Source organism: Sturnus vulgaris, chromosome 3, assembly GCF_052056855.1.
Source record: "Sturnus vulgaris isolate bStuVul1 chromosome 3, bStuVul1.hap1, whole genome shotgun sequence".
NCBI classification, from domain to species: Eukaryota; Metazoa; Chordata; class Aves; order Passeriformes; family Sturnidae; genus Sturnus; species Sturnus vulgaris.
In genome coordinates, this window is record NC_142245.1 from 98418582 (window position 1) to 98430657 (window position 12076).

Consider the following 12076-nt stretch of genomic DNA (forward strand, 5'->3'; position numbering starts at 1 on the left):
CCTTCCTGCTCAGGAGCTCCACACTGGGAGCTTCTGAATAAAGGGAAAAGGGAATTTGCGCTTGAAGACTCCTCTGAACTCTCTTGAACTAACCCTGAACCCCATCCTGAACTAACTGGGGATTATTTCAACTATCCATATCTGATTTCCTTCAGATTTTTGGTACATTTGAGTTTTCAAATGAATCCAGCTTTAAAAGTAGAGGACTGGATCCATTTCCTCTTTATTTATTATCTAAGCTCTCTAATCTTCTTTGTCTCCTCACAGTTTGCATACACTGTATATGACATGACCTGTGTAGGGCACTTGCTATTTTCAGTCCTGACTCAGTACTCCAGTCATTGGCTATTATTAATCTGTCTTTATCTTCTATTAGACATAACAATATAACATTGGAGAAAGTCAATGAAAGGTCACTGAGAGACCCTTAAAACAGCAGACCCTTTGAGAAATCTTAGGTTTAAAGTAATCCCATTTTGGTCTGTCTGAAAATTTTACTTAAGGTTTTAATTTCCTGTAGAAAAAAAAGTATAATAAAAATAACTCACATGAAAGCAAAATTATTAATTAAACATTCATATTAATTACTCAGGTAAGTAATGTAATTCCCTTGAATCAAAGGAATTAGGTGAATACTTAGTTTTAGTCTGCAGTGCATTTCTTCACACTGCAGCCTGAGTCTGTGAATGGGGCACAGAACATCTCACACAATTGGCCAAAATTTCACAAAATGGCCCAGGAAGGTAATTCCACAATTGCTGTTCATTGCTGTTAAAGATGTTGAGTGAAGGGGAGCAAATAAGATTTCCAGCACAAGTGACAAAATAAAATATTTCACTTTGTTTTATGAGACAGTATAGAAATCACCAGAGATCTAGGATCTTATAAAAGACATATTCAAAGCTAATGCATGCTCGTCAGTATAAAATAGAAACATATTTGTTCACACTTGGCTAAGCTATACACCTGTGTAAATTAAGTGCTGGCCTCTTCATCGTATCTCAGCATGATGCAGTGATCTACCAGCATAAAAATCTGTTAAAGATGACTACTTCTAAGACTTCATCTTCTTGACAAAAGTGCTAAAGCATTTTACTAGAAAGAATCTTAATAAAGACTGAAAGTAAATGCAGAATTGCCAGACAGATGGAGGAATCATGCAGAGGAACAGGCAGCCAACAATGGATAAGAACCTATATAGGAGGGCGTAAAGCTAATTTTAATCAACTTTATTCTTCTTGCCTTGTGAGCATTGGGTTTTTTCTTATGCTTTTTCAAAACAGTTTTGTGCTATCAAATGGGCAACTGGCAATTACACTCCCCATTCCTACTAGAAATAGCTGGAATGGTTATTGTTGTTGATATTATTCACAAAACAGTAGGGCTTGGAGTCAGCCAGGGACTCCCACTGTGCAAGGGACTATACAGATGCGGAATAAAAAGATAGTTCTGTCTTAAAGCATCATCTTATTTCATTGTGTGGAGAGTGAATCTGTGTTCATGCAACATCCCTCCCACCCTGGAATGCCGGGATGGGAGATCTAAATTTGTGCCGATTTTTCCATAACAAGTAAGGATAAGAGACTAAAAGCTTTGCTGCAACAATAAGAGCCTTTGGCCCTGCCCTGCTCATCTGACTTTTGAAGTACTCTGAGGGTCACATTTTGGAATCTCCCAAATTAGTACTTGTTAAAACCAGACATGCATGAATAACTAGTGGGCAGAGAGTTATGTAGGGCCAACATTACAAGGCAGTCGGCCCTCAGTCCCTGGATTGCACCCAGGCTGAAGGGAAATTCCTGCAAACTCAAGTTGCCTCCTCTGATAGGCACTAAAAAATATGCTCTCTTTACCTAATGATGGGCATTTTTTACTGGATTTCACATGAGAGAAAAACATTCAGTGACAATGAGCCCTTCCAGAAGATCATATTAGTTTTGATAATTTGGGAGAATGAATGAGAAAGGGATGAACAGAAGGAACCTCCAGTAGAAAGTATTTCAGTAGGGTTTCAAATATGCATTTTCCAGAAAACAATTTTACTTGACTCAGCCTGTGTTTTATCATACTGATAACATTACTATGCCAAAGAATCTATTGCTCGATCACGTGAGATTTCAGTGTGTTGTTGATCACTAAACTCACCTAGAATAAAAATTAATTAAATAATTAATCTTCTTCAAACTGATCTTTTAAATTTTAAAGTTACTATACGTTTTTTCAGCCCCAAGATCTTCTCTGAGAGGAAGTACAAAGGAAAAAATTGATTTTAGCTGATAGTAAAAATTCTGAACACAAATTTTCAAACAATGTTCAGGCTTCCTGGCTTTGGATAAAAGAACAGAATAAACCAAAATCTGCCATTTTCTGTACAGTTTAGGTTTTGCTTCTTTATTGTAATGCAACAAAACGTGGCAAATCACATCTTTGAAATAATATATTTTTTATCAGCTAAGTATCCTGAGGGCTTATCCTCAGTAACAATGAATTATGAATAACTCATACTTCCTAATATACCCCAGATCTCCATATTCAGCTCCTGCAAAGAAGCTGAGCTCTGCTCTTTCATCATCTGCTTCTTTTATTTCCTAACCCTGCAGTGCCATACTCGGTGGCTCTGACAAGGCCTTATCCATGCACTCAGCCACCTCTGTGGATTGCCAGGGTACCCTGCCTTCTCCAAAGCCTTTCTTGGGCATCCATATCTGTGCCTGGGAACAATCAGACAATTGCTAAATAAAGGGACAGAGCTAGGACACAGCTGACAGAGCATGTCCTAACACTTGGAGGAAGGGTGCAGCTGCATTCCCAGATTATACTCTGGAGCTAGGAAGGGCTGCCACCCCCCCACACAGTGGACTCTTGAGGAAAATAGGTAGTTTAACATTGCTTGGATCTCTAATGACTTATTAGAAATCTAAAAGAATTCAGCAAGCCTTCCTTAATTTCAGGAGGTGAGTGTGACTGTGTCACTTCAGCTGATGCAGCTGATGGGCATGTGGGGCCAGTGTGCAGTGGCCTTGCCAGCCTTCCTAAACCACAGTGAGCTATGCTTTTGGTAGCCCTGCCCCAGAGTGTGTACAGGGCCTGTGCTTAGCCTGCTAAGCTAAGGGAGAGAGACTGGAGATCAAGGAGGCAGTTTACCCACAGGCTTCTTGCATCTTTTTTTTCTACACATTCTCAGGAAGCAGAGGAACCCAAAGTGGCCCCTGAATACTATTGGAAGTGCCAAACCTCCAGCTGTGCTTGCTTTTCATATTGTTGTTTAAAAGTAAATAATTACCATGTGAGAAAACCACAACGGCGTTTGATTTTTATCCCACTCCCCTGCCATACTCCTGTCCCTCCTCCCTCTCTTTCTTCTCCTGCTCAACCTCCAGTCCCACTGCCCCCCTCAGTCCCCACATGAGGTCTAATTTGTCTTGTGCAGCAAAGATGCAGCTTGAAACTCAGCAAACATAACCCCACAAGGTCACAAAGCTTCTTGTTATTGTGCTTTGCAGGTTTCTATTTGGTGAGTGCCGGGAGCAGCACCGGCGCAGACACCAAGGGATCCCCATCCCTCAGCCAGGCAGCTCCAGAGCCTCTGCCCTTCCCAGGCAGCAGCCAGGGCTGCTCCTTGATCCATCCCCTGAGTGTGCTTCACAGCTCCAATATCCTTCAGACCGAAGAATGAAGAAAGCCCTACACCACAGTGCAAGGTTTGTTGGTGTTTTCTCATTGTCTGGTTTCCAGCTCGTGAGCTTAGGAGCCATCATTCATTTAGCTGCTCCAGCAGGAACAAAAGATGAGCTGATTTAGCCCACTTCTCAATTCTGGTGTTATTTAGTATAGGCACTCCTTAAAAATGTCCTCTAACCATGTTAAATGAAAAAAAGAAAATAGATTTGGCCGTTCAGACATACTTCCAGCACTGTAACATATTGGGAATTTTGGCTCCCACTGAGAAAAAGAGCTGCAACTGCAGTTTTTCCTTACAAGTTACACAAATAATAAACTTCTATTTGACTAGTGACTAGGATACTTCTTTGTATTATTCTTATTCTGCTACTGCAAGTATCTTCTGGGAAATACAGACCATTCAATCCCTTGAGGTCAGCATCTCCCAGGACTTATTCAGCAACCTACCACAATCACCTATACTACTTATTGTATTCGTTAATGGGATTTGACACCTTTGCCTTCTGGCTTCAACTGCAGCCTAACACTCTGAAAACACTGATTAAATTACTCACACAGTAATTTTCAGGATCAGGACAACATTTTGAAAAACACACATTGCAATTTGATCTTGTTGTATTATATAAACTGATTTGAAAGCCTGTTTCAGCAAATCGTTTAAGCCCTTGCTGAAGTACCATTGAGTGACTTCACAAATAAATATTTTTTGCATATAATATTTGCTCTATGGCATTATCATGTAACTTTCTGAAAGGAAAGTGGATTAGCTTCAATTGTTGTTACGATTTATTATTTGTTGAGTGCTGACAGTACACTTCAATGGAACTTGAGGAAGTGCTTAAAGTTAAGCACATTTTCAAGTACATTGCTGATCTAGGGCCAAAAAGTGAATCTGAAACCTTCTTTGTTGGAAAGCAAAGACATGACACCAAGGAAAAGCATTCTTTAATTTTCCCTTAAGCAGGAAACACTGGTTAGCCATGTGGGTCTGTTTAACAGATAAAAGAGTTGACTGTAAACCATTTATCATTTTGATATTCCAGTGCCAAAGAAAAAGTGTATCAACTATTCATATAATAAGTTAAATGCAAATTTAGGAACGTGGCCAACGGGACACACATATCTTCCCAGAGAGAGATGAAAGCATAGAATGTAAATACACCACCTGGGGCTTGCAAACCCCATCCAAGCCTGATGTCTTCTTGAAGGGCTCTGCAAGCTCTCAGAATATTTGCCCTGGACAGACACACAAGGATGGTCATCGACCAGTAAATAAAACACCAAAGAGCAACTTCAAAAAGCAACAGAGTCTCCTCTTTGCTAAACTGCTTGTTAGTAGTGTGAACACACATCAGATACCATTAGCACAGGAGAGCACTGAGCAGCCCCAAGCTGCTGTAGGTGGCATCTCTTTGCTATTGCTGTGTGAGGTAGCTCTTAATGCTCCATCTAGCTAGTGTGACTGCTCAGCACCTGCTAGGGTTAGCCCCTAAATTAATTAATCTGGGATTGTATACTTGTCTTTTTGATTACATGATAACAGAGTCTAACACAATAGAACCTTGTCCGTGACTGTAGCCAAGAGGCTCAATAAGAATAACAACAACAACAACAACAATTATGCTTATATGTTGCCTGAACACAATTCTGAAACATCTGTGGCTTGTCATTATTGTCCAGAAGCTATAGCCTAAGTTAGACTGTTTTTGGAGGCAATACAAGGAAACTCACTACAGCTCCTGAAAACTCTCTTGGAATGTAATAATATAAATGAGGAGGAAATATTCTGTGGGGAAAAAAGTGCTTAAGGCAACAGTAATTATATTGCCAAATATAGCATATAGAATCTGCAGAGTGAGAATTTCACATAATAAGGGAAATGTAAAGTCATACTTTGGGGTGTAACTAAATTGCAATAGAATGGCTGGGGGGAGCATTATTTGAGGGAGTTAATATTTAATCCCTGAGTAGCCAAGGAAGGACAAGAGAGAGGCTGTTTTCAAAATTGTATTTTCTTTATTTGCGTTGGAAACTATCAGTATGTATTTGGGTGTTGAAAAATCATAAATGAGAATCTATTATAAACTCCACAGAACATACCTGAAATAACACAGTCCTTTTCCCAATTTTCCAATATTCCTAAACTGGTAATATAGAATCAAAAGCTCTGGTTTTGGAGAGTTTTTTCTGGGCAAAACCAAGCAGAGCTTTCTATTTGTTGAAAGGTCAGTCCTGTCTCCACTACAGCGTGCTGCTGCAGGAAGGGATTTGTAAGAGTCCTCTCTTCTACCAGCCAGATGAACAGGGCTCCTCTCTCCCTGTTGATCTCATTCAGTCTGTGTTGAACCACTGTACCAAGCAGAAAACCCCTCCACTCCAGCAAGAAATTTGCATCTTTTTCATCTTCCTGACTGCTGCTCCTGCCCTTGGTACCTCCCTTCCCCCCTTTTCTCATTAAAAATACATTTATTCTAGCTCTAGCTGTAATAGTCTTTCTTCTCAGGTATTTCAACTCTAAGAATCATCTGTTTGTGAACATGGTTCAGACACCCCACACTTCAGCTGCAATGCCCATGGTGTCCACAGAACCCCACAAATTGTCTCTTTCCTATCCGAGGTCAAAATGGGGACAAAAAGCATGAACTTGTGCTTACACAAGCAAGCCATGGCACTCAGCCAAGGCCTGCTGAAGTTATGAAGGCTTCTCCAATGCCACTAACATTTTTGAATTATAAAGCATGCATAAATGTTTTTAAACATAGATAAACGTAAGAAATGTTTACTGTTTCTCTACATTTGGTAGGGATTTTTGTGTGTGCATTTCACAAAAAAAGAACTTATGGAAGAAAAAGAAGATTACTACTTTATAAACTAGGGAAAGGAAGCTTTTCTATGCATCAAGAAAATCCAAAAAAATTTTCTGGCACAATCAGATACTGACAAAAACACCATCATAGAGACAACTGGAGAATTTGAGAGGAGGAACTTTTTAGTAGTTGAAGTTATCCTAAACTCCAGTTTCCTTCATCACGGTTTGACTTTGAGAATTGTTGTAAAACTTGCACATATAAAGTGAAAATTTTCAAGTTTTGGAGGACATATAGAGATAGAAAACATTTGTTTCTTCTCTTAGAGAAAATATAGGTCTTACCCAGCAGAGGAGCAGATGTACAACAGCAAGCAAACATTTCTCTTCTGTTTTGATAATTATTTTTGATCTTTTATTCCTAGGCTGTTTTGATAGGTAATATAAAACAGGTTAGAAATCTCACTCTGCTTAAGCACCTGGACAAACTGGCACTTCCCCAGTGGTTGAGTCACCATCCCTGGAAGTATTTAAAAGAGGTGTAGATGTGGCACCTGGGGACCATGGTGTGGCCTCCATGGGCTTGGCATGTTAGGTTAATGGTTGGACTCAGTGGTCTTAGAGCTCTTTTAAAACGTAAATGATTCTGTGATTCAAAGCTCAGTCCTGATGTGAGGCTGACATTGCAGCCACCCAGGGCAGCAGAGCACACGGGTTCTCTCAGCTACATCAGCTGAGTGGCAGAGGTTGCCCCACCGAGGTGGTGACCACTGACAAAAGGGAGGTGCTTTTACACAAGTGATCTGTACTATGAGCGTGCATGGAGGAGGTAACTCAAACCCATTTCAGACGATGCAACAAGATGGTCCTTCTATGTCATTTTGCCTTTTAAAAGGCAACTTTTTAAATGGAAATAATTTAAAAGAAGATTATTCCATGCATTTGCAACGTATCATGGGAATAGGAGCGTCTACAAACTAAAACGTTAAATTCAAAACAGAAGTTCCTTATTAAACAAAAAGATTTTAAAATTTGGAATTCAGAATCAGATTTTAAATCAAGAAAATAATAATAACAAAGAAACAAAGATCCTGTTTGCCAAGAAGTACTTGTTGAGTGGAAATGACTTGACTGCAAATGCAGCTATTCAAGAGAAGCAAAAACGAAACCAGATCTGAAACAAAAACAATTATTACACGTTATTTGATTGGCTAAGGAATACTAATTCTTCTGATGCCATAGAGCAGAAATGAATTATGGGAATAAATCTGTCAATCCATCAAATTTCAGTTTGTGACTTTAGTAGTGAATTGGCAGAAAAAGTAAATTAGGTTTCAGACGGATTCAAATTTATGGGGGTTTTTTTAGGACTTTGTAATGTTTTGTGGTCTTTCAAACGCAGTGAAACCAAATACATTTTTAGGCAGCCAGTTCATTACTAATGAGAGTGAAGGCTCTGACAGCAGAGCTAAATATCCCCTGTGGCCCCTGCTGCCAATGTTTCTGTAGCTGGCTACAACAGAGACTCTGCACTGGATCTAAACTCTCATCTGCCTCAGGTGCTGCTATGAAAACACAGTGTGCAGACACAGCACATGTGTGAACATCATCTTCCTTCATTTGCAGCACAGCTCTCTAGCATTTTGCCTAAAGAAAGCAAAATTCAAGCTATTTTTTATTGATAGCTGTGGGATTTTTTATGAACACTTTTAAACTCAAGTCCAAGGTAATCCATTCAGTTCAACTGGTTCTCAGCAGAGAGGTTTTTAAAATGACTTATTGCCATTTCTCTGTGTTGTTCCAGGGTCAACATATTTTCTTAACAAAGCAGTACTCATTGAAAGCAGTAGACTGTACAGCATAAATCCTTTGAGTCATATCATCCCACCTTGTATATGGTGGAACTTACAGAAATCAAGGAGAGGGAAATGTATCATTTTAATCCTCCAAAATCTTCATCTGTTTTCCTTCATGTTCCAATATTTCTTCTCAGAAATCTCCCCCAGGTTTATTTCTGGGCCTCATTTTTTCACCTTCACCTGTCTATTGCTTCTCCTACATTAGCATTTTTGTCTGTCTCTAACGTTTGAAAACGTGTAGGTTTCACAATCTCTCTTCTGTATCTCTCAGGCTTTCCCCACAAAATGAGAAGGGACAGGAATCACTGTCCAGACAAGATATTGGGGATGATCACCAGCCCTTGGGTAGCTTGGGTAGCTCAGGCCAAAACTGACAACTGATCAGTGGTGTGATTCTTGGGGCTGTCCTGTGCAGGGCCAGGAGTTGGACTTTAATGATCCTTGTGTGTTCCTTCCCAGAATATTCTGTGATTCTATGATTCTATTGCAAGAGCTCCTCACCATCAACTGACTACATCATCCTTGCCAGAGTTTTACATTCAGAAGGCAAGAAAGAAATTTGTTTCCTTTTCTTAGGAAATACAAAAACATTTCTAACATTCTTTTGCATCTTTAATATAAACTGTGGTGCTGAAGTACAACATAACAACTAGTTTTGTGGTAAGTATGTGATCCAGTTTCTTCTCAGAAGCTATTCTGCAAGAGTTGTCTTTGTTAATCTATGATACCATTACTATTTTTTTCTCTGTATTCTAAAAATGTCTTTCAGAAATGTGATGGTTTAATTCATATTTTACTATACAAATGTTTGTGGGAAGTATTTTTTCCTAAATTAACTCATGCCAAAAAATTTATGTGGTTTCTCATCTCAGCAGAGATTTTCAAATTAGTCATCTTTTTATTATTCACATCATCCAAATTCACAGTTTTATTGAATCCAGTGATAGGCTCTAGGGGCTATGAAGCTTTTAATGTTATAAACATTTTTTCAAAAACTTTTTACTGTTCTGAATAGCATGTTCAACAACTAAGCAAGCTGAGGAAGAAAATTAATATGCTTAACTTGCACAGTAAGTAGGAGTTTATATTTCACTAATCATTAGAAGAAGTTGTTTGCCTTACACACTTATTTATTGCTGCCACAAACACATTTGCTAACTAAATCATTTTTTCTTGAACTGAGATGTGCTTATTTGCCTATAAAAAAATCTCCCGTAAAATTCTCAGACCTGTGCATTTTATCTTTTAAGTTAGAAAGATCAAAGGATAATCTGAGTCAGAAATGAAAACTAAGTTGGCAACTACTAGTATGTCAAATTCTTGATGCTAATGATAATTATTGAATTCCAGGTTTCACAGATCTGTCAGACTACAGACAGATTAATTATATTCACTATTTTTAGAGGATAAATAAATGGCTGTAGCTTCAACTGGGAAGCTACTAAACAATTTCCACTTCTGTGCAGAGACAGATGACTCTGTATAAGGCTTGTGCATTCTGCACACAAACCTAAACCCACACCAATTTATGACACTTTAATAGATCTTGTAAATTTCCTTGATAGAAGAAAAACTCTTAACAGGTTTGCAACTAAGAGGTAACTTCTAAGGGTTCTAAGTGAAACAATTTAACAGTATATTAATTTTAGTTTATACATATGCAAAGGAGACAGTGGTGTTTGGTTTTTTTTTGTATTTTACTACTTTCCTAGTTTACCACATTTTTGGAATGAGGTCTGCCTGTATGTCCAGTACCTGGCACAATGGGACATTGGTCTGGCTAACAGTAACAATTGTGGTAGCAGCCTTTTGTCAGGGATTGTTGCTGTGCATGGAAATTACATAATGACCATATAATGAAGAGGCTTCTATGTTAATACATCATTCAATGGAACAAAGCAAAAAATTAATTTTATATTCTCATTTCATTACAATGATACCAAAATGCAAAAATTTAATAATATGCAGCTATTTGTTGAGAGCTTTAAAGTATGATACTTTTTGTAAATGTTTCAGGATGCCACTTATGTACTGTAAAATGCATGATATTCAAATATTCAAAATAAAACAAACAGTATCAAAACAATATCTTAATGAAATGATCTGTTTCTACACTGAACCAGTATTTTCAACAGTTGGGTTTTGTGTTGTTCTTTTTAATGTATCTGGAATGAAAAGGAACTTGTTTTTCAATATCTTTAAAGTGCGTAAATTTCAGACTGCTTTGGAAGTACATGTTGCTATTTTGTGTATATTTAAAAATCTTACATGCATCAGATAAAATATTCTGGTTTTCCATTCCTTGTTCTCTGTTTCCATCTCTTGTCTCGAGTTTTAAAAGCGCCATTGGATTAATTTATCTCTAGTTTATGTTTTGACAAATATCATCATATGTGGTATATTCCCAGAGCCATACAAACGTTAGATAATGAGTCATTGCATTTTGTTTGTATAGTGGGTGAATAAAATTTTAGAGCTCTAATTTGGAAAATTAGACCACAGATAGAAAGAAATATCCAGCTCACTTAAACATCAATTCTCAAGTGTGTCACATGAGTAGTGCCTTCTGTTTCCATCTCCATACCAATAGGCCCTTTTGGCTTTATTTTATCTAGTTTGTTATTTTCTTTTTCTTTAGTAATAACCAGGTCATAATTAGTTTAAAAAGTACCAGACAACCAATTAAACATGATGCCACTTTTTGGAGCTGGTTAAAATTTGAGACTACCCTTAAAGGCATAATTTTTTGCTTGGATTGATGCAAAATCCAAGACTGACTGTTCAATATCTCATTTTAACACTTCTTAGTCATTAATCAATGTCACATCGACAGCCACTTTGTGTTCCCCAACATGCTGAAGCACTCTTATATTTTACAATAGCATCATTTGGCACTTCTCACACTGTTCAGAAACAAAAGCACTGACAAGCTGCTGCTCTGTTGTAAAATGGTTCAGAATGGTTCATATTCTTTGGAGGCACTCCAGACGGTACTGCAAAATAGATTTGAAGCCCTACTATACTGGCAAACACATCAGGATCTCGCCTGATAACAGAGGTTCAACTGCAAGAGGCAATAGTTTAGCTGAATAATCATCCTGTTCACTTTGATGCAAAAAGGAAGAGTATGAGGTGCCTCATGATGCCTTTGCTGTTCGCACACCTGCTTATTTTCTATAGTAAATACATGTTAGTCTAGTATGCTTTACTTGTAAAGACATGATGCAGTTTCTTATTACCCCTTTCATTACGTCCATTAATGGTAGGTGCATTTCCATCCTGAGGTCACACAGAAGGGCAGCAGGGCAAATTCCCCTCATATGGGGGAAACGTGAGGAACTGTAGTTGCAATCTGTGCTCAGCCTCTGCTTTACCCAGCTGAGGCTTCTCTAAGCTATGGCAAAGAATTGTCATCTTTCCAGGCAGATTTCCCCTCCCTGTTAATTGGGATTGCTCTAGATTTCTATACAGGTCCATATATGCAGAACTCAGAAAGATTTCTGGCTCTGCACCTGTGCAGTGATAGCCAGCCCCCCTGTAATGGTGGGCAGTGGACTGATGACACAAAACTAGAATAAAGTTAAAGGGGTTGACTTCTCCTCTGATGTGGTGGCATTAATCTCATTTACTCCGTTTGGCTTTTATTTCAGAGATGAAATAGCACCTTAGGAATAGTATGGTAGCAGGCATACACACAGCTTTATGCAATCTGTCACCTCTTTTTCTCCAA

At 38.4% G+C, this 12076-nt stretch overlaps 1 long non-coding RNA gene across 1 annotated transcript in view; it reads left to right on the plus strand.

The window, feature by feature from the left end:
* Positions 1–3507: 3507 nt before the first annotated feature.
* Positions 3508–12076, plus strand: part of LOC148224498 (uncharacterized) — a 119149-nt gene continuing 110580 nt past the window's right edge. The window contains exon 1 of the long non-coding RNA XR_015802724.1: positions 3508–3701. This is a non-coding gene — a long non-coding RNA (uncharacterized LOC148224498). The remainder of the gene's footprint in view (positions 3702–12076) is intronic.